This window comes from Protopterus annectens, chromosome 3.part1, assembly GCF_019279795.1.
Source record: "Protopterus annectens isolate FY-2018-M chromosome 3.part1, PAN1.0, whole genome shotgun sequence".
Classification (NCBI taxonomy): Eukaryota; Metazoa; Chordata; order Ceratodontiformes; family Protopteridae; genus Protopterus; species Protopterus annectens.
Genome location: NC_056732.1, coordinates 1,741,414,811 through 1,741,439,423, shown reverse-complemented (window position 1 = coordinate 1,741,439,423; position 24,613 = coordinate 1,741,414,811).

The window sequence follows — 24,613 nt, the reverse complement described above, 5'->3', positions numbered from 1 at the left end:
GGGAATTTTAACCAATTTAGTTTATTAACGACATAACCGTAGTGAGTGTGGTTAGATAGACTAGTTGCAAGTTTGGCAATTTTAAGATAATAAGATTGGAGTTTATTCTTTATAGACATATGGAGGTTAGTGAGTATAGGTGCCCCACAAAGGAGGGAAGAGAGTAGGAGGGTATTGACAAGTGTTATTTTAGTTGGAGCATCCATGAACTTTTTATGTCTGTAGAGTTTACCAAGTTTAATGTGCATTTTTTAAATTGAATTAACTGTATGTTGTTCGAAGGTGAGTTTATTATCAATAGTTATACCTAACAGTTTTGCCTGAGTTACTATTTCCATTTGAGTTTTGTTTTGTGAAACAATTTTGAAATCATGTATGACTGGCTTTGTTGAGAACACAAGTAGCTTAGTTTTATTTGGGTTTAGTAGTAGTTGGGCATTGTTTAGCCTGGTTTCAATACAGGTTAATGTATCCTGTGATTCTTAAGAGGTGTTGAAAGTTATTGGATGTAGAGATAATGGTGGAATCATCATCATATTGGATGAGTGTGCTTTGAAGGGAGATGAAGTGAAAGTTGTTAATGAAAATATTGAAGAGCAAGGGTTCAAGGATGGATCCGTGGGGGAATCCAATGCTATTTACCTGGTAGATAGATAGACTGAACTGCCACTTGACACACTGTTGCCAGTTAGTTAAGTAACTGAAGAACCGTTTTTTTTGTGGTTTTATATATCTATTTATCTCTCTCTATATATATAGCTATGGTTTACCATCAAAATAGCGAGTGAAGGTTAGACGAATACGAGATGTCAAATTTTCTTTGGCTGAATCCCATGTTGCCAAACATACATGTTTGCGAGTCTCAGGTTCAGTGAATGCACTGTGCATTTGCACATATTTGGTCGACCTTATTACTACAGATCGTGGTACAGTATAGATTGGGATATATATATATATATATATATATATATATATATATATATATATATATATATATATATATATATATCCTTATCCCCACTGTAGTATGATCTCTGAGTTGGAATATATAATCTGTGGGGATGTGGGGGTGTGGGAGTGCAGCCCCCACAAGGGGGTGGGTGCATGGGGGCTAGCCCCCTGCAAAAGCTTTACGTGACATGATTTGCAGTATAGAACTGTAGTCTACAGATGTCACCAAAGGTCAAATTCACAACAGGATGGGTGTTTGCGACATTCTGACCTCTTCAACATTCCGAAATTGGACATTTGGTGTGATAGTAAACCTATATGTAGATAATATGTATGTATATATATATATATATATATATATATATATATATATGGATCTACCTGAGTAGATCGAAACGTCATAACACCAACAAAGCGCCAGACGATCGACAAGGCAGAAGACCAACGGAGGAAGACACCGACGCTGAGAACACTGAGATGGGGAAAGGATGTGTAAGTATGCGGTAGTGACGGCCGTTAGGGTGCGAGTAAGGTAAGTGTGCGATGTTGACGGTCTGTAGGGGTAGGGGTGGGATAAGTGAGTTAGGGTTAGGGCGCGGGTTAGGTAAGGGTGCGAGTAAGGTAAGTGTGCGATGTTGGCGGTCTGTAGGGATAGGGGTGGGATAAGTGAGTTAGGGTTAGGCGCGGGTTAGGTAAGGGTGCAGTAGTGATATTTTTTGGTTAGGGGTTAAGTGAGTTAGGGTTAGAGGCGGGTTAGGTGAGTGTGCGATAGTGACGGACCTTAGGGTTAGGGTTTCGTTAGGGTTGTAGATAGTTGTGTATGTAAGGGTTAGTGTTGGTTTGTAAGGATATTGGTGTGCTTGTGTTGTGTGTGTGGGTTTTGGTTAGGGGATTTGTTTTGTTTGTTGTTATGATGTGTTGAGTGTATGTGGTGTCGTGTTTGTGAACTGTCGATTATGTGGTGTCAGTGAAGTGCTTGTCGGTGTTATGAAGTTTCGATCTAGTCAGGTAGATCCATATATATATATATATATATATATATATATATATATATAGATATATATAAAATATATATATATAATATATATATATGTGTGTGTGTGTGTGTGTATATGTATATATATATATATATATAAATATAGATATGTGTATATATATATATATATATATGTGTGTGTGTGTGTGTGTGTGTGTGTGTGTGTGTGTGTGTGTATATATATATATATATATATATATATATATATATATATATATATATATATGTAAAGAAGCTATGTGCTCACCATAACATTCCATTTGTTTGTACCATTTTCATTCTTCCTCACTGCTGGGTCTTGGATCTGACCTTGGTCCCAACTTGGGTGCATTTCCAAGACTTTGGATCCTAATCTCGAGCTCCTCCCTCTTCCCATAATGCACTACACCATCCCTAACTCCTCAGATCGAGTTTGCTGCCTACTGCCTACAGATGTTTAAAGACAGGACAGATGAAGAAATTATGAATGCTCAAACTGGAAACGTGAAAGTTTTTATATCATCCTGTAGCCTTCTACGAATGACAAGGCCGGGGGATGGCTGGGAGGGAAGGTATAGATAAATGAAAATGGACAGCACAGATGGAACATTATGGTGAGTACATAACTTCTTTATCTGATGTTGTCCTTTTCATTCTTCCTCACTGATGGGTCAGCAATGTAATTCTTTGGAGGCCCTGTAAGAGTGATATACTGGAGCACTGCTGAACCAAAGGAAACCTTGTTTGGAGACAATGCCTCAACTTTTGAAGTGTTACAAAGGTATGATTCTTTGACTGAGTGACTGCAGCTCCAAAAACATTGATAGAAACTCAGGAAGAAAAGTAGATCTTGTAGCCATAAAAAGTGTTAGAATTGCTTTAGGAAGAGGAGGCAATTCTAAAACTACTTTGGAATAAGTCAGCAAAAATACTGTCAGTACTCTATTTGGCCACGTTAATATGAGAGACTGCTTAACCAAAGTGATTAGAAGGAAGGAGAGATAAACATCTGATCAGACTTTCTGTACTGTTTGGTCACATGAAGTATAAACATAATGGTATATACATATATATATGTGTGTGTGTGTGTGTGTGTGTGTATATATATATATATATATATATATATATATATATATATATATATATATATATATGTATGCAATAATATTTACAAAACCTCTCCCTCTAAAAAACACTTTCATCCAGAGAGCTTCCAAAATGAACTCAAAGCATGTGACTGGTCCCCACTGCATCATCTTCAACTAGAGGAAGCAGTCACCTACTTTAATATTAGATTCCTACAAATTCTAGATTACCATGCCCCCTCTCGCTCCAACAGAGTAAGAACCAAAATTGCCCCATGGCTCACATAACAAACTAGACAAAAAATTCTCCTACAAAATAAAAGCTGGGCCAAATGGAGAGCCTCTGAAAGTCCAACAGACTATATTCACTTTAAACAATTACGAAATGCAACCAAAAAAGACATTCTACTGGACAAAAAAAACTTTTACCTGCACCTCCAACAAACCCATCAGCAAAAACCACAAAAGTTCTGGTCAGGCATTAACAAACTACTTCAGCCAGGGCACTCTAAAACTCCTGCCCTAACAGGTATTACCCATACTAACTCTAAACAAGTTGCTGATGCCTTCAACAACTACTTCAATGAAGCCCTGGAAAACAGGCACCAAGCAGTGCTGTGGGACAATAATCTTTCTACATCCCTCCCTGTCAACATTGGAGTACCTCAAGGCTCTATTTTAGGCCCTCTCCTCTTTTCAGTTTTTATTAATGATCTAAATGTCAAAATTCCTCAAGCCACCTGCATACAATATGCAGATGATTCTACTTTAATATGCACAGCCAAGTCCCTAACCTCTCTCCAGACCCTCACTCAAACAGTATTTAATATTGTTGAAAATTGGTTTATGCAACATTGCCTCCTCCTGAACCCCAAAAAAAACAAAATTACTGATTTTTGCTCCTACCCAAAAGTCACCACAAATTCACTTCACAGTAACCTCCAACAATGGAACTAGCATATGCCCAGATACTACAACCCGTCTCCTGGGTATTACTATTGACCACAACCTTAGCTTTGACGATCACATTAATACTACCATAAAATTTGTCAACAGAAAATTAGGTTCTCTTTATAGAATCAAACCCTTCCTTATGCCATTAGCTAGAACCACTATTGCCCAGACCGACCTTATCTCTACCCTACTGTATGCTTCAGCCATATATACCAATCTATCCAAAAACACCCTTAACAAACTTGCAACCAGCTACAATAACATAGCTAGATTTGCCACTGTTGCCCCTTTTAGAACCCACCACTGTCACAACCTTACACAATTGGGATGGTTAGAACTGCAGAACCAACTTCAATGTCAACAACTTACTATGACCCAAAAAATCCTTCACCACCCTAGTAATATCCCAATCCTCACTAGCCTTATTACCCCATACAAAAATCTAGCAACACTGCGCTCACCTAATAAACTTCTAGTCTCAACTACTAAACCTAACAACAACGCTGGGGACTCACTTTTCTCTAACATAGTGGGAAAAATCTGGAACCAGCTTCCAAGTGAACTTTTTACTCTTTCTTCTATACTGCTTTTCAAAAAACACCTTAAAGAATACCTTAAAACACATTGGCTTTGTCCCTGCTCTAACCCTGACTAATATCTCTCTCCCCAATCGTGCTCTCCCCATACTTTGCTAATCTATTGTACTAGGATGCTGACCTGTATTAACCAGTTATTTAACATCTCACTAGTATCTAACAAGTTTCCCTTCTTACTACTTTATAAGAATTTTTATATTAGCTTTCCTAAAAAAATAAATAAATAAATAAATAAGTGAGACTTATGTTTTTTTCAGTGTTGTCTGCTCTTTGTATTAGATGCTAGCTAAATAACTAAAAAAAAAAAAAACGGACTCTGTATAAGTTTTTCCATATTTTCAATCTCAACAATGTTCTGCTACTCATTTTACTATTGTATATATTGTATGTTATGTTGTTGCCTATGCTTGGAGCTTTTCTCCCGGGGCCTCTACTGAAAATGGACATATATCCAGTTAGACTAGCCCGGTCAACAAATGTAAAATAAATAATAAATAAATAAATGTATGCATCCAACATCTGCAAAGACCATTTTCATAACAGAACTTGCTCTCTGCCTTCAACATTAGACCTCACAATACACTTAAGCAGTCCATTATTTCCCTGTAAAGCCCACCCTCTTGGGAATTATTGTGTGTGCAGTTTGTCTTGTAAACTGTCACAATTTATTTATGAGCATGTCCTGGCTTTAAAAAAAGAAGTTTATACAAAACACCTTAATAAGACTTTCTGTAGAATGTAAAAAATGTAGGAAATTTAAGTAATCTGTACTTCATTAAGTGTCCATGATTGTTGAGGCATAGATTTTGAAGCAGTGTTGGACAAGAAAGAGATGGGATGGCATTTATGCCTTAGTGCTTAGTGATTACCCAGGTATAAAAGAACATGTCAGCATCAAGCATACAAAGGCGTGTAGGACTGATTGGCTAACACAAGCTCACACATCTTTGGAAGGAGAGAGCTTGGCAGTAATGTTGAGCAGCAATGTCTATGTGTAACATAAAATTCACCAGCAGCAATTGGGTTACAACCACCTAGCAGTGTACACGGTAGTTGAAGGTGGGCATGCATGATAGAACACTTGCTCACAAGGCCAGGATTGTGAGCTGATCCCAACAGCTGCTACAATAGACTGAGGGGGTGGGTATGGCTAAGAAGAAATGTGTGATGCCTGTCTAGACTATGGCATCCCATAACCAGCTCTCAATCAAAAAAATAACTAATGGTAGGTAAGATCACATGCGGGCTGATGGTTTGCAAGTAGTAAGGCTAAAAATATTATTAAAAAAAAAGAAAAAAAATATTCATTCCCAACTCTATTCCTAGTTCTTAAAGACATATCTTCCTTTAATAACAGCCCCCTTGCACATATCTTCAATCTGTCTATAGAAAAAACATATCTTACACCTCATTGAAAGGAAGGTTATGTTGTACCACTTCTGAAAATCTTCTTACCTACCACCTCACTGAATACAGAATAATTCCTTTGTTCCATGTCCTTACTAAAATACGAAAAAAACATGTGTACCACAAACCCTGGAATACATGTGAACTATAGACTTCCTACATGTACTCATCCTGGTTTAATTCTGTGGAAAAGCACCATGACTGCCATTTGGCTACTCACTTTATGTTTACATTTTTTGACTGGGCAGTCACATTGGTACGTGGATGCTTTTCAGGTTTAATGTGGGAAAATGGAGCAAAACGAATAACAATAATGTAGCGCAAAGATCACCCTGATTACACTAAAAAAATGACTATATTATATCCTGGTTCAGCATTGCTATAGCATGAGACCCCAACTTAACAATGCTTTGAGGGGTGCTTGTTAAGCATCTCTATGCACTGTTATCATCTAGTTTGCACTAAAAGCATGCAGCAATGATCAGAAAATAGCAGCAGCAGCAGGACATGAACCAGCTTTGTTTCATTTCCTGTTTCTGCCAGCTGTCTGCTAAAGTACACGTGCATTTTTAATTAAACTGCTTCTCTTAGGGTTACCACTTGTCCCACTTTGCGAGGGACAGCCCCACTCTGGGCAGTTGTGTCCTGCAAAAAAATTGCAAAAATGGCAAATGTCCTGAGATTTTAGGACAAAATTATTTCCTATATTTTGTGTAATTTCAATATTATGATTTAATATTTTGTGTAATAGTAAAAGAATTATGATTGGATCATCAGTCATAAGGAAGAGTTATGTATTCTCGACATGGATGTCAATATTCACCTCAAGGTGAATTTCATGGAAGCCATGTCTCAAACACATAATACGCCTGTTATGATCAGTGACCCAATCGTAATCCTCTATATTTAACATTCTCAGGGAATATTAACAATAAATTAGTTGCCACACTGAGGGAAAAGCATTATAAGAATTCTTTTCATTATGAACAGTGGCAAATTGAATGGAGTTGTGCCTATTACTTTAACAAGATTTTCTGACATGGTTGATCACTAACTGCTCTTTCGTGTACTGCCTCAACAGAACTTTGCAAAAACCCTATTTCTTGAAATGCTGTCTATCTTTCCTCAAAAAATCTTTTAAGTTAAAAGAGGCATTTGCGTAACCACACTGTTACGTCAGGATTACCATGGGACTCCATATTAAGGCTTTTTTTATTCTTCCTTTTTTGTCACTTCTCTGCATCTCACTCTACCTTGTATTGAGCCCATTCTATATGCATACGACTTGTTGATTACATTGTTTAGCACGTGCCACAAAGAAGTCAACCATACAATCCGATCCTTCCTCTGTTACCTCATGGATCTTCTATAGTGATCTTCATAACATTAGGAAAACAAGATATCTTCTTTGAACCCTCTGTTAGACTCATTCATGAGAATTCAGGGCATGAATGCCTAGTCGTACACTGATTGCCTAAACGCTCTCTCTGTATTCAGTCTCCTACAGATTGCTGAGAGGAAATCTTTACCTGGCTTACAGGGTTTCCTCAAACCCAGACTACTGCACATAAGCAAAATGAACAGCACCAGAAACAGCAGATCCAGGGATCTGAACTTTGCTTATAACATAAACAGAACATGCTGGAGAGACAGACATGTGTCCCAAAGGATCCTCAAACTATGGAACAGGCTCCCCATTCCTGTAAAACAGAATTCATTCCTCACTGTAATCAAATTAAACTTTGACAATTATATAGAAGATCATTATTTTACCCCTGGTCTAGTCCCCTTGTCCCGTTATGGACAGAAGCCATCAATAAGAAAAGTATTATCCTTACTTACTAACACCCCTAATACCCCTCCCCCTTCAAATGCCTTAGTTACCTCCATACTAACATATTCCCTCCTCACATAAACACCCAAGATACTTGGAACCCAATTGCTTTGTGGTGATGTGCTAGACTTGTAAGGGCCCTAGTGGTCATTAGCCTAGTAACAACCTTTGAACCTATGAACTTGAATAGCACAAAACCATCTCCACTGGGTGCTATCTCAATAATGTTCCTTCTCATAAATTTAAAAATTTGGCAAAAGCCTTGTCTAATTATGGATGAGTGTGTCAGCCAGCTCAGAATTAAAATAAATAAACAACTCACCTTCTGTTTTCAGAATTCCAGATTCATAAGATTTGAAGTTTGAGCAGTACAGGAAAATGTGTAGTGATTTCACAGCTAGATGGGTCTATATTATCATATCGCACGCTCAGAAGAACGAACAACAGATAATCAACCCCATTTAAGCGAAAGCATAAAACATCGAAACTTCAGAACAGTGATTATTTTCAAATGGAAAACAATCGCTGTTCCGAAACAAAAAAAAAATTGTAAAACATTATGTAATGTGGGAGGGCTTCATTTATCTATTTAGTACATTATTTTTAACCTAATTGATGTTCTTAATATGTTTGTTGAATGTATAAACTTTGTAATTTTTATAATTCATATTTGATTTGAATGATTCAGGTGGTTTGCCATTTTGCACATTAGTTGAACAGACCTATTTTTTATTTTCTACCTAATGCATTCTTTCTTGTCACATTTTAACAGTGGTTAGACAATTGTTTTCAACAACAGGTTTTATTCCAGTGCAAGTTTGTTTTATTAAATGTAGTTTTGCCATTATGTTAATTTTTTAAATCATTTTTAAACATGATTGAATGAACTAATTGTAATATGTGACATAGGGTATAAAAACACTTACAAGAGGAGTCTAATTCAGTTCTGATGAAGTCCCTTATATGTTTGTATGGGACAAAAGCATATATGGAAACTTTTGAACACTAAACAGTTTTTTTGTTTGTTTGTTTAAGCAATAAAACTCTTCATGGTCACTTTGTTGGTTATTTGCTCCTTTAACAACAACTTTGTGCTGTGCTGGCCCTTAATGTTTTTTTTACTGGTGTTACAGATAGCATTGTGCAGAATATAACTATCTCTGATTATCTCTAACACAAATTGTTCCATTATAAGGATGTTAAGGTATGTTATTTTCAAATTAGATCTCCCTCCCCGGTATTCAGCAAACTTCTGTGCAAGAATAGCTTATTCTTGCATGGACGGGACCATTCCCATGCAGCACGACAGCGCACCATGCATATTTATGAAGGAGTACTGCTGTGCTCTAATACAGACACGGTTCTGTGTACGAGCACAGGGGTGTGTCTGAGAGTGGTGCTATCGCAATACACATACCCCCTACACTCTATAATTGCTGTACGGCAATGTAAAGGTAGCGAGAATGTCCGTGGACACCATTACCTCTCAACCTCACAAGAAATCTGGGCTAAGCCATAAAAAAACAAGGGACAAATGTGAGATATTACTCTCGCAAACTTATAAAGTCGATAGAATGACAGGCTTTGCATTAGCTGGAATTTCTCAAAGGGTATGAAGTGTAAAACTCAAATGTCTGTCATTATATACTAACTGCAGTCTTTAAGGCAGGGTGGCCTAATGGTTAAGGTGTTTGCCTTACAAACACAAGATGCAGTGTTTGAGTCTCCCAAGGGATAATTGGCTAGGCTTAAAATGGCTCGCAAGGGTAGTTAGCTTAGTACTAACCTATGAACCTATGAACCTATAAAGTCAATAGAATGACAGGCTTTGCATTACATGGAATTTCTCAAAAGGTACGAAGTGTAAAACTCAAATGTCTGTCATTATATACTAACTGCAGTCTTTAATGATTTGCCACTAATCTGCCAGAAATCCAAAATTGTATGAAAAATGGACCAAAAATGTGGACATTCTGTGAAAATATGTACAGTTGAGAGGTATGGTGGACACTGTTAGCATCCGTGGAGCATACCTCTCAAATGCAAAGCCTGTCATGTCATCACCGTTTGAAAAGCACAGCCCCCAACAGATAAAGTAGTAGAAATTAATGTGCATACCTCTAACATTACAAAAATAAAACACAACAGTTTAATTTTTTTTTCAGTCTGCAATAAAGTTTATGCGTAGCTGAGTGGGTGTGGCATCGCACAGCTCTGCTCAGCCTAGCTTGCATATCAGAAGGAGCTAAATAGGAATATACTTCAAAAAAGTAGCAATAGGGAAATAGTGAAGTGGTGAGACCATTCGCTTTGCAAGTAGTTGTTCCCAGTTCGATCCCCCCTATAGCCAATTTGCATTTTACATGTGAAAGCAGTACATCATTTATTTTTTTTAATAATTAGGTACTAAATAACATATATTTGTTAACCAGGGTAGTGTAGTAGGTCAAGGTGTGAGGTGTCAGTGTATTAAAGTTGTAAAACCCCCATATAAACACAAGTGTCCCTTACAGTATAGTCATACAAGAATAAATGTAATGTAAACACATAGGGGAATGTCAAGGAAGATAAACAAAATGATAATGTGTCAGGAATGATGAATCAATCCCATACAGCTGATAGTATATAAAAAATAAGCATTGCTAAGCATTGCACAGCTATACTTACCGGGTGTAAGCATTGCTTAAATATGAATGGTAAGCAATAACTAGCCCAGCTGGGCGGATTTTCCCACTGCTAAGCAGTGCTGAACCTGCCTCTTTAAGCACTGCCAACCTTAGCTAAGCAGGTTTGCCCATAGCTTAGCTTAGCTCAGCATATTCAAAACTGTCCAATCACTGCAAAGGGTGGGAAATCAGCCATATTTAAACCTCGCAGGTGGGAATACAGCTCATAACTGGCTGTAGTTCCCCACTGTAGGAAATATAGCTGATCTTGGAGAGGGTATGAGCTTTTGGGTGCAGCGCTGGGGCATACAGGAGTCCAAGGTCATGGTAGGACTCCTTGTTAAAAGCCATGATGTGAGACTGCTGCAGGACCAGTACCAGGACTCCCAATACAAAGCTGAGGCCTGGGAAAATCTCGCCCCTGAACTCACCAGTGCCACTGGCATCCCTCGGACTGGTGAGCATGTCCGGCACCACTATGCCGACTTGAAGCAAAGGAAGAGGGAGCTCTTGGACCAGTGGGTCCAAGAAGCATTGCAGAGGGGTGATGTCACAGGCATGTGTAAGTATTCATATCAATAACTGTTTAACAAAGTCCAGCCTGTGTATGTGATGGATAGGTATGCATAAATGTTTCTCTATCTTCTTTTCAGGTCTAAGCTGAGTAGGCTGCGAACCAGGAAGCCCATGCAAGCAGGTTGCAAAGGCTGCATCACGAGGCTGGTGAGTAACAATCTAGCTTGTAGTATTCACACCAAATAAACATAAAGAAGTAGAATGTCACCTGGCAGTATTAAAAAGGGTATGGTTTGTACTGAATAAACCAGAACATATTACAGTAATAGTCTCATAGAGGTTATATATATAAATAAAACTGTAACTGCCTGTCAATAAAATTCAAAACCCTGGACTGGTTGTGTTTACTCTGGTATTGTATGAATTGAAATGTGTACAGGTTATGCACAACAACTATAGCTCTGAAAGCATTAAACAATCAAGTCTCATCTGACAATGTTAGTGCCTCTTTAAGACATGAGATTAACTGATATGAAATGTTTCATGCACCAAGATCTGAAATCTGAATAGTAATGTTGTGTTAACCACTGTTTTCTGCACTCTCCTCTGTCAAAAGGTATGTATAGGAATGTATGTATAAGAATGCTGTAATTACAAAGTACAGTTGTGTACACTTACCATAAATGTAAATGTTCAAGTATATTCACTGTTGCAGTCATTACACTTGGGTAATCTGCTGGCAGGTTGCCCTCAGTCAGCCTGAATATCAAAGTCTTGCATCCTGCATCAGTTGCTGTCTCCTCTTCCATGAAGTCATGTCGTCAGGGGTATAAAACATGCTGCCAATGCCATTTCTTTCAGTTTTTCTTGCCCCAGATGTCAGGTGCCCCCCAAATGGGGAGCAATATATATATATATATATATATATATATATATATATATATATATATATAAATGCAATTGTAACAACATAAACTTTACCTTCATCTAAAAGCAAATACACCACAAAAGCTGTAGAATATAGTGAAGGAAAGAGAAGTTCTAGAAAAAAGGGGAGTGGTAGGTGGGTAACTCGGACTGCAACAGTGAATACACTTGAACATCTACATTTATGGTAAGTGTACACACCTGTACTATGTTCTTCGTGTTTCACTGTTGCAGTCATTACATTTGGGTAGAATCCCAAAGCTATGGATTGGAGGCTGGAACTAAATAGCATTAGGAGCGGCTATAAGGCCCTGCAGAACTGCAGTGGCAAAGCCTGTCTTGGACTTAGAGAAGAGAGGCAAATGATAATGCTTTGTAAAAGTATGAACAGAGCTCCAAGTAGCAGCTTCTAGAATGCCTTTGGTTGGCACCCCTCTGAGAAAAGCTGCTGAGGTAGATGCAGTCCTGGTGGAATGTGACCTGATTCCCTTGGGCACTGGTTTACCATGATGCAAATAGCAGAAACAAATGCAGTGGCTTATCCATTTTGAAATAATCTGCTTTGAAATAGCCTTCCCCTTTGATCCTGCAGCAAATGCCACCAGTAGCTGCTCAGACTTTCTTAGAGATTTGGTCCTGTTTAAGTAGAATCTTAGCTGTCTGTGTACATCCAAGGAATGCAGAATCTGCTCCCCCTTGTTCTGCAGATTTGGGTAAAAAGTTGGCAGGTGAATAGTTTGGTTAAGAGCCACAATGGATACCACCTTAGGCATAAAGGAAGGATTGGTCCTGAGGGACACCCTGTCCAGGTAAAATGTAATAAAAGGCTCCACAGCCATGAGGGCCTGTAGTTCTGAAACCCTTCTTGCTGAAGTGATTGCCAGAAGGAAAGCTGTTTTCCAAGATAAAAACTTTATATTCGCAGTAGCTGCTGGTTCAAATGGAGGCAGGGTGAGCTTTTACAACACAAAATTGAGGTTCCATGCAGGAGTTGGTGATCTTCTGGGAGGCCTTACATTTTTTGCCCCTCTAAGATACTGTTTTAGCAGAGGATGAGAAAATATGGAAGGCTCTGTGTTGTAATGAGCTGAGGTGGCAGAGGCATGGATTTTTATTGATGAAAAAGATAGGCCCTTGTCAAGCATCTCAGTCAAGTATTGTAAAATCTGAGGAATATTTGACTTTGCTGTGTCCGTCCCTTGTGCTCGGTTCCAAGCACAGAATCTCTTCCATTTATAAGCATAAGATTTGCTAGTACTAGGCCTTCTGGCTTCCAAAATGACATCTATCACAGATTTACTGAGAGGTGTTGTTTAAATAATTACATGATCAGCCATGCTGCCAGGTTCAGAGTTTGGAGCTGATTTTGCAGAATTTGATTGCTCTGCTGAGACAGTAGATGAGGTATTTGAGGTAAGTACCAAGGAGGGAGTTGAGACATATTCCTTAGAATTTGGTACCAGTGCCGGTGAGGCCAGTCCAGGGCAATTAGGATCATTTTTGGTTTTTCCTGTCTGACCTTTAGTAAGACCTTGGGAAGAAGAGGCAGAGGAGGAAAGGCGTAGGCTGACAGGTTTTTCCAACTGAAGGATAGGACATCCACCTTCCATGCTTGTCTGTGATAAGTCCTTGTGCAGAATTTGTCCAGTTGATAATTTTGGGGAAGAGGCAAATAGATCTATGTCCAGACTCCCCCATTTCTCTGTTATCATGCTGAAGACTTGTGGATCCAGTTTCCACTCGTGAGGGTCCATAAGATTTATGCTTAGGTCGTCTGCCAGAGTATTTTGTTTTCCTGGCAGGAATTGAGCTTGAAGATGTACTTGGTAAGTCAAGGCTGTGTCCCACAATGCCATGGCTTGTCTGCAAAGGGGGTAGGAATGTGTACCCCCCTGCTTGTTTATGTGCCACATAACCGTGGTGTTGTCCACCTTTATCAGTAGTTGCCCTGGATGAAGTAAGTCCTTGAAGGCTGTCAGGGCATTCTGAACAGCTAACATCTCTTTCTGGTTGATATGCAGATGCATTTGTTTTGGGCTCCATATGCCCTGAATGCATCTACCCACCAGGTGGGCCCCCCAAGCATAGTCTGATGCATCTGTAGTTAGGGTTTGGGTGCAGGGGGTAGAGTAAAAGACAATCCCATGCTCTGGTGACATGTCTCTGCCCACCAAATAAACTCCTGTTGTAGGCAGGGAATGAAAGGAATCATTGTTTCCAGACTGTGACAATGTTGACTCCATAAACTTTTTAGATACCACTGTAGTTTCCTCATATGCAGTCTTGCATATGGAATTAGTAGAATGCAGGATGCCATGAACCCAAAAGCCTGCAGAATTTGTCTTGCAGATAACTGGGTTTTTGTTGCCGTCTGTTTGAAGTAAATAGTCAGTTGCCTTTGCTTGTCTGGCGTAAGGTAAGCCATCTGGGCAGTTGTATTCAAGCTTGCACCCAGGAATGTAATCTTTTGAGAGGGTACGAGTTGTGATTTCTTTTGGTTTCTTGTGTACCCTAGGCATGTTAGAAGCCTTTTTACAAATGCCAGATGTTGAAGAAGAATGTCCTTGTTTTCTGATTAAATGAGACAGTTGTCCAAATAAGGATAGATTTGTATGCTTCTTTGTCTGCAAAATGCAATTACTGGTACCAGGCACTTTGTAAAGACCCTGGAAGCAGTAGATAAGCCAAAGGGCAGTGCAGTGAATTGGTAATGCATAAAACCAGCCTTGAAGTGGAGGTATCTTCTGCACGATTGCCTTATTGGGATATGCAGGTATGCCTCTTTTAAGTCTAGAGTCACTAGCCAAGTGTTCTTGCCCAGCATGGGCAGAAGCTGTTGCAAAGTCAGCATTTTGAATTTTGGGATGTCCAAGAATGTGTTCATAATCGATAAATCCAGTATTGGGCACCAGGCATTGTCTTTTCTGGGTACCAGGAACAGTCTTGAATAAAACCCTTGCCCTTTTTCCTGTTCTGGTACTGGTTGAATAGCCCCCATATCCATGAGGGAAGTAACTTGTTTCTGTGCCTCTGCCCATTGATTTTGTGTCAGATCTGGCCAACCATTTGGAATTGGCAAGGTATGGAAATGAAATCTGTATCCCTGGGATACTATGTTTAATACCCACTTGTCCTGGGTTATTAACTGCCAATTTTGAGCATGAAGTGCTAATTTTACCCCTAAGGGGGCTGCCAAAAGATAAGTGCTTGGTGATGGCAGAGGGAAGTCATTGAGACTGTTTACTGTAGGGTTGTGCTTTGTTTCCTCCAGATTTCGAGGTAGAGGCACTCCATTGCTTTGACCTGTAGGAACCCTATGATTGGTATCTAGAGCCTTTTGAGTGCCTGGATTTGCCCCGTGAGGCTCTGTCGGACACTGGAAATTACCAATTTTTTTGTAGGCCAGTGTCTACTGAATCTTGGTGGCTGCACTTGTAAGAAGTCTTTTACAGTTTGCATAGACTTAGCTTTGACTTCCATTTTCTTTAAAACCTCTTCTGCCTTATTACCAAACAGAGTATCATGCTGTAAAGGTGCATCCAACAATTTAGCTTTAACATGATCAGGCAGATTTTGCTCCTTGAGCCAGGCATGCCTTCTAATCACAGATCCAGTAACTGCGGCCCTGCAAGAGACCTCCAAGGAATCAAAACCACATTGCAAAGTATGCTTTCCAACCTGTTCTGTTGCATGCAATAATTCCTGTAATGCATTATTTTCCACACATTCAGAAATCAACATCATTTTCTGTTTCAATAATCCCATAACATGCTGTTGATATTTAAGCACATGAAACTGGCAGTTTAAGGCCCTAATTGCCAAGGTTGCAGACGTATAAACCTTCTTTCCCCATCTATCCAGTGCCCTGGAATCTCTATCAGAGGGGGTAGAATTCTTAGCTGTTGAGGCCTTTACACCTTTGGGACCCTGTGAGATAGTTTTAGGGTCAGCAGCAGGATTTGTGAATAAAAATGTGTGGGAGTCAGGAACCCTGTAATATCTGTCTGGCTTACTAGGAGCCAGAGGTAGGAAATCTGGAGCCATGCTTGATTCCGAAAACACATCATCAACAATGTCTAATACAGGAGGTATGGCCAAAGGCCTATGCTGAGGAAGAAGAAGGAAATCTCTAAGCCTCTTTTTTGATTCTGAGAAATCCTGACTCTCCCAATGAAAATGTTCCCTTAAAGTATGCAAGGTTTCTCCAAAAGAATAATCTTCAGGAGGAGCTGCAGATGGGATGGATTCCTCTGCATCTGAATCCTCATAGGGTAGTATAGAAAATTCTTGATCAGAAGAGGAATCAGAAGAAATAGAAACCTGATCTGAAGATTCATAATCAGTGTCTTGCCTAGGCCTCTTATCAGGGGGGGGGGTTGGAAACCCCTGATCAAGGTAATTAAGTCTTCAGCCATTTTGATCATCTGTTTTTTAGACATAGAGGCCTGAGTACGTGGCTCATGCGTCATTTTTTTTAGCCTTAGAAGTCTTTGTTTTTGAAGCTGACGTTGGTTTTATATAGAAATATTGAGGCCTGAAAACACCCCCAGAAGCCGGTGCCTGCTCTGCGGCTCTGGACCCATCTGAGGGAGAGACATCCACGGGTACAATACTCTAAGAATCTCGCGGCATGCCGGACTTCACATGGGTCTCAGTAGAGGCCTGCGACTCAAAAGTAGTGGGTATCAGGGGCTGCGAAAGCACCTCACTGAGTACCGGCGAACCGGTGACTGGCTTAGGAGAAGCTTTGTCGTCGGTTTTGGACCTCGACGGTCTGTTTCTGTCCTTTTCTTTGCATTTTTTGTGAACTCCGGTAGTCGGGTTGCTATCCGATGACATTTCAGGGTAATTAAATCTGTTTCCAAAATATTTTGAAGCAAAGATATACCGACGTGTAATAGTACGTTGGTTAAATCTAGCACAAAACCGACAGCAAGGCACGTTATGATCTGGGCCTAGGCAAGGAATACAGTACAAATGAAAATCCTTATGAGGTATTTGCTTCCCACAAGTAATGCAATTATTAACTTTTACTGACATCGGTAAGGAGCAAGAAAAAAGTTTCCGCAGTGGGGTACTTAGCTTTAATTGAAGACTTTGGTTCAGAAACTCGAATGCGAAAATTTCAGGAGTCGGCAGACCGGCACTTGCGAACTGCTTCTGCTTTGGGCACCGCGCGTCAAGAAAGACTGGAGAAAATGACATTGGCTTCATGTTTTACACCCTTGATGACCTGACATCATGGAAGAGGAGACAGCAACCGACGCAGGACCCAAGACTTTGATATTCAGGCTAACTGAGGGCAACCTGCTAGCAGATTACCCAAATGTAATGACTGCAACAGTGAAACACGAAGAACATCGTCATTGTACAACCAAGAGAGAATGAGACAGAAACATTCAAGGAAAAAATAGCAGTTTCTCAATAGTGCATTCTGATAAAACACAAACTTGTATTTTTAGCAGAAACAGCCACAGTTCAAATCCCAGGAGTGGTAGTAAGCTGTATGCATAATTTCAACTAGGAGTTTGTGAATATGTGTAGAAACAGTCAGGTAAACATAAATTTCCTCCACAGGCCTTCCAGGTAAGAAAAGGTATAAAGTAGCTATAAGAAGGCTTTATTTATACTGTGTCCAACATCCACGGTCCTACACCAAGGCTGCAAATGACAGCAAGATAAGAACATACACCAAGTGGTCTCCCCCAAGAAATGTTCAAAAGTGTGATGCTGTTACAGCTAATGGTCTCTGCTGCCAATAACCAGGGTGACCAATAGAAATCAAGGCAGAGTATGGCTGTAGCACACACACACACACACACACACACACACACACACACACACACACACACACACACACAATATGAGTGCACATATGTAACCCTGACTATGTGAATATGGGTAGAAACATTCAGTTAGTGTTAACAATCACAGGTCTTCCAGGTAAGAGAAGGTATAAAGTAGCTATAAGAAGGCTGTAATTATACACTGTGTACAAACATATCACTGCCCAACCCAAGGCCATAGGTTGTTGTAATAATACCTGTAGAGTAATGATTACAGTAATGATCATTAAAGCTGTGACCATGCAAGAATCTACATTTGTTAACTGATACATCTTTCTCTCCCCCCACCTTATCTTCACCAATAATCTAAACACATAAATGAATGGGCATATTTTCCACCAAACCTACAGTTGGTACATGTGTCCTATTGTTCTACAAATTAAATGTATTATAATTAATGTTCCCTGTTCAAATACTATCATTGGTGGCCTGTTGCTATCAATTTAACCTGCATACCGGTGTAATGTCCACTGTGGTTCTATATACGCATGTGTTCTGTTTGCTATGCAAATGTTCCAAATTTGTTGTTTTGGGTTAATGGGGAATACTCATGCATGCTGTTATAACTAATCCCCTAAATGTGTTTACCATTACTAACCAACATATGTTCTAAAACTGCAACACCATAGCATGTCTGAGAAGGTTGATCCCAGCAGATTTGCCTCTCCTGCCTCAGCTCGCCATGGCACCAGGCCCCAGCACATCTGGGACCCACCCTAGGACCTCCTTGTCCACTGGTCCTGCACCACCTTCTGGTGGAACCACCTCAGGGGATGGGGCTTGTCCTCCCTGGGTGCAGGCATGGACAGGATCCTGTCACCTGAAGCCAGGTTCAAGATCTGGTGCATAGCGAGCTCCGCAGAGAATTGGGAGATCTGCTATGCAAGCTTGAGGGCCATGAGGCATATTTAGAGGATCAGCCTGCCCCTCCTGATCAGCCCCCAGCACAGACACCTTTAGGGCCGTAAAGGTGCAGTGGTGACTGCTCATGGGTGGGGACCTCAGTCCACTGTATACATTTGGGGGCTTGTAGGCTTCCAATTACCAAACACCCATCGCCATCCAAGGTGTTTACCCCCCACATGTGTCATATACCACCCCTGTATGCTGTCTTGTCTGTCTTGTCTGTCTCTTTACCCAAGCTACCTCTGCAAATATACCTACTATCCTTCCCCAACATCCCACTTTCACCTTAAAAAAAAAAAAAAAAAAAAGGCAGTCTGTTCCCCCATAAAAATCTGTCGCCCCATACATAGCTGTCCATTTCATACAAGTGTTTGCTGGGCACATGTAATCTGGTCAAACTGTCTTCACAACACATTATTGTTGTCCTCACCCCTCTCTCAGGGGTTTCAGTGTCCAAATATACCTCCAAATTCAGTATGTATGCACAGATGTTGCTGTAGATGAAATGGACAGCTATGGACCTTCCCTACACCCATCCTGCACATCCCTAGCTATCTTTCAAATTGCTTTTCTCTTTTTGTGCCCCCTTTTTCACCACTTTTCTATCACCCCTTTTTTCTTTTCTTTTAAAGAAATTAGCACGGGGGTAATCAGGAGTAAGCAGTAGTAAGCGGGAGTAAGCCTGTTTGCACGGTGCTAAGCGATGCCCACACATGTTAAGCACTTTTAAGGCTGACTGTCTGTCAGCATAGTTAACCGGAAGTTAGCATTGCTTACCTCTGCACAAACCAGTGCAAACCCGCTTACAACTGCTTAAAAGTGCCTTAATCACTCTGTATCCAACAGCCCTTGTTCTTCCCAGCAACAAAATAATCAGCTCTTGTAAGTCTTGAAACCAGGACGCTGCACACCATTGCCACAGCAATTTACCACTAAGCCATCTGAGCTGTTTTTTCAAACATATCATTCAGCACAGTCATTCAACAGTAGGGAAAAGATTTGTTAACATTAGTCAAGTTTTTTGCATACATATATATATGGAAACATTAATACTTAATATATGTAGAGATATACATATAAAATATACACATATAAAGTATATATATATATATATATATATATATATATATATATATATATATATATATATATATATAAGTAAATAAATACATACATATATATATAAATATCTCTGTATGTACCTAAAACAAATGTCTATATATATATATATATATATATATATATATATATATATATATATAAATGTGTGTGTGTGTGTGTGCGTATGTGTGTGTATATATATATATATATATATATATATATATATATATATATATATAGAGCGCAGTCGAACATCAGATACACACTCTGAACCTCTTTCTGAAACAAATCTGTCCAAAGGCTGCCAAAATGGGGGTCAAGGGGCCCAAACTAGGGGGTTCTTTTAATCATTGCCCTTATCCTTTCCTCCCCAGCAGCAACTGTTCTGCCTTGCAACAAAATAATAAGTCCTGCCAAGTGACCTGTAAACTACAGTCAAAGCAATGTACCATTACACCATCTGAGCTCTATAAAACAGTAATGATTTTCCAAATATATCAGTTAGTACAGTCATTCAACAGTAAAGAAAGGAGTCCGTAGAATCAGTCAGGTTCTCTATAGGTTTACTATCACATGTTCAACAGTACATTGCTTGAATGTACAGATGTCCAAACTAAATGATCGTAAATCAGAACACCGAACAGTGTAAATGCTGAACTGAGCATTTCAGTGAAGTTGAATGTCGAAATTGTCGACTACACTGAAATGCTCCTATCTACTCACCATTCTACAACAGTTTTTTGCAGGGGGCAAGTATCTCTGTAGCCCACACACCCCCTTACGCATATATACAAACTCCGAGATCTCACTACACTGAGGAAAGGGTACATTTCACAATCCCCACTATAGTGCGATCTGCACTACATTGTTGAACCTTGCTATAGCGAATGTTCGCTATTGTAAGGTTCGACAATGCCACGATCGCACTTCCGGTTCTGCTACCTCAAATTCGCTCATTGGTTATCGCACATAGTGCAATCGCCAATGTGATAGTAAACCTCTCTATATATACACGTATAGATGTATGGAGATGCATATATATGGACAAATCTATACATTTTATATATATATATATATATATATATATATATATATATATATATATATATAGAGAGAGAGAGAGAGAGAGAGAGATACATCTAAATTTATATCTACATATATGCATACACACATATATATAGAAAGATGAATAGATACATACGTATATATGTATACATAACTATACATAAATATATAACAGCTGCAAACACATGCAATCTAAGGGTCATGCTGCTGCACCCTGGAAGTCTAAATCTGAAAATGCACTCACTGGAAGTTTTCCTTAAAATGGGGAACAATGACATCTTTACTGTAACAGAGACCTGGTTAAAGGCAGCAGGGAGCATCCCTGCAATACCAGCCTGTAACTCATTCCACACCTTTTGGCTGCTGAACTTTGACTGAAGCTCCAAAGGTGGTGGTATTTCCATATTCATTAAGGATGCACACACCTCCAGAGTGGTAGACCAACATTATACATTACAGATCCGGCAGGAGTAGCTAACATTGGGTAAGACAGTGGTTCAGGTTGTAGCCTGATATAGGTCCACAAACATGTCCCATGACTCGCACTCCATGACCCTAAACATCCTGGAGAATATTAATCTCCAACCTAACACTCTCATACTAGTTGACTTCAACTAATTCCACCAATAACTGGGAAAGGTACTCATATACCGATGCACATGCCCATCACATCAACCTGGTCCTCGCTAACATGGGCGACTGTTGCTGTACACCAATAGTCAACTCCTCCCCTGTTATACCTGAACACAAATTAACCACATTTGGAAATCCATACCCCTCCCACCCCACCCCTGCACAGGTAACCACCATGTAAAGTCTTTTCAATGCTAACTATGGCCTCCTAAAAACAGAGGTGGCTAACCTCTTGGCAGACATGTAAATAGAGACTAGTTGCTTGACTGTTGAATAAAACAACAATGCGCTATGAACACGCACACAAATGCATGGATACTGCCATACCCACTAGAACCGGGACCCACACCTTCAAAAAAGGAAGACAATCTGGTGCTCTCTGGCCATAAAGAACCTGGAGGGAACTGATATGGAATAAGGTGAAGTCCCAAGACTGGAAAAAAACCCTTATTAGCCTCAATTAAAAGTTGAGATCCCTCATCAAATACTACAAAGTTAGCTGTGAAAACAGCATTGGAGCACATAGTAAAGACAACCACAAGACCTCATACAGTTATGTAAAAAAATCTCCATGGCAATACCAAGACTTGCTCTGAGCTACTAGACAATGGTACCCCCTATACTGAGCCAACAAATATTGCCAATATACTGGATGACATACTGAGTGAAACCTTTACCCCTCTCACCCCCCCATAAAGGACCAATCACAAAACCAGTACACTGCCAGGCACCCAGTATTACTGCTGCACAAGTTAAAACACCACTGTCCAAGACCAAGAATACACCTTCTATGGGACCTGACAATATCCCTGACTGTGTTCTACTGGAACTACAGAGTGACCTGGCACCTCACCTGTGTGTCCTGTTAAAGGACAGCCTCACCTCAGGCATTATCCCTACTGAATTGTGCACTGCTACAGTCACCCCTCACCACAAATGAGGTGCAACTACAGACCCTGGGAAATACCGCCCCAACTGCCTGACAAGTCTGTTATGCAAAGCTATGGAATGTATCATCATGCACCTAATAAACAGGGATATAGGAATCTGCAGACTCAGGATCCCACACAGTTTACTTTTGTGAAGGGTAGGTCATACCTGCTCAATCAACCTGGTCAACTTTTTGGAGTCAATCACCTGAGCTGCGGATGAAGGCAAGGCAGCACATACAGCCTACCTTGATCTGGCCAAAGTCTTTGATAACATTCCCCACTCAGGAATCATGCAAACACTCACTAAGCTAGGCATCAACCCCTATATCACTAGGTGGGTTGCAAATTGGGTCACAGATAGGACTCACAGTGTGGAAATAGCTGACTCGAAGTCAGACTGCTGAGCAGTCATAAGTGGAGTCCCACATTGTTCTGTCCTGGGTCCTCTCATGTGTGGTATCAACTTCTCTGAAGTCCATCCCAACATGAAGGGACTCTGGCTGACAAGGTTTGCAGACAATCGCAAGTTGGGAGCTATTATTAACTACCCAAGTGATGTTGGAATCCTACTGAAAGGCCTCTTTGAGATCAATGACTGGTGTCAGAGCCATGGCCTTAAGCTCAATGTCAGAATATATGTTGTCATCCTCTTTGGTGAAAACCCTTTTCCCATGAATGACCACTTCGATGGTAGTCCCCCGAACAAAGACAGCATTATAAGAGATCTGGGTACATAGGTTGACAGCAATGTCTCTTGACCACCACATTGCCACTGTGGTCACAAAGTACTTCTATGTGGCACATCTCAGTACTAACGCATTAGCATCCAGGAAGGAGGAGGTCATTGTCCCCCTGTACTCTTCCTGACAGAGTGACACAGTTTGTTTCAGCATACATATTCTGATGGATGTGAGGTAGGTAAATGAAATGCATGTCCTAATTTTCTGACAACAATCATATCATTACAGCAATTTTCCAGAGAAATTATAATAATCTGTAAAACAGTCCAGAAATACCAGCAATAAACCTGGACATCCTGAAACAATCCAGCCAGTTGACAGGTATGCTTAGAACCCCTTTCTGCAATGAATCTGGACCAAGGCTGACAAAGTGATGTGTGGAAGCCATGAAATGTGGATGTATCTGAAGTACTGGCATAGATAAGCTAACACAGTTGCTGTAGTAACACCATCCTGTGTGCTCTAACATATATGTAGTGAAACACCACAAGTAATTGAACTGGGGAATCTGCTATGGGTAATTACATAGGTGTTTGCAAATATATCAGGCACTATGGGGATGTAAGAGCACTGACAAACAGACACCAGTGTGAAAGTGCATAGCCACAACCAATATCACCACAGTCACAGTCACATGTTGGTAAGTCAGGTGAACAGTAGAGTATATGAACTGTATGAACAAATACATCATTATTTGTCACCCACACACTAGCCCAACATATACAGTCCCAATTCTCATTGTAGTCTGAATCCTGACCTTGGTACAAGACATGTCTCAGTCTACCCCTACGAACACATGCAGCCAATAGATCAGCAGAAACTGGAGCAGCATGCACAGTCAGATAAAGAAGAAACCATAACACTTATATCCACCCCCCTCCATACACAACCCAAATAACATGTACACATGACATGTGTACACAATCATGACAGTCTGTTAATAATGGCCAGACATACACAGGCTTCTCACATGTACAGTTCACCTCAGAATGTACAGGATCAGGACTCACATCTATGGCCTCTTCCCTGACATGTCTGTGGGTCTACTACATCACTGGGATGGTAGCAGGAATGACGTCAAGAAATAATGATAATAAATATGTCTGCGCCTCATTGACATCTGAAGAAAGCCTGACATTGTTTGGGGACAGAGACACAAAGACAGGGGTAGATTGGACATATTGCTGTCATACATTGAGACAGTTGCAGATGTTACTGGGTTTATTGTAACATCCTTTATGAGGAGTATGATGACATCAGTAATGCCAATAGATGTGAGTATTTACTGACTGCATTCCCCAGAGTCCACAACTGATTTAACAAGGACACCAACTGTCTGGGGAACAAACAAAACATAACAGGAAAACATGTGGCCAGTCTGTGGACAGCATGCCTGTAGAGAGGTATGTCAAAGACATATCACCGTGAGTCATGAAGTC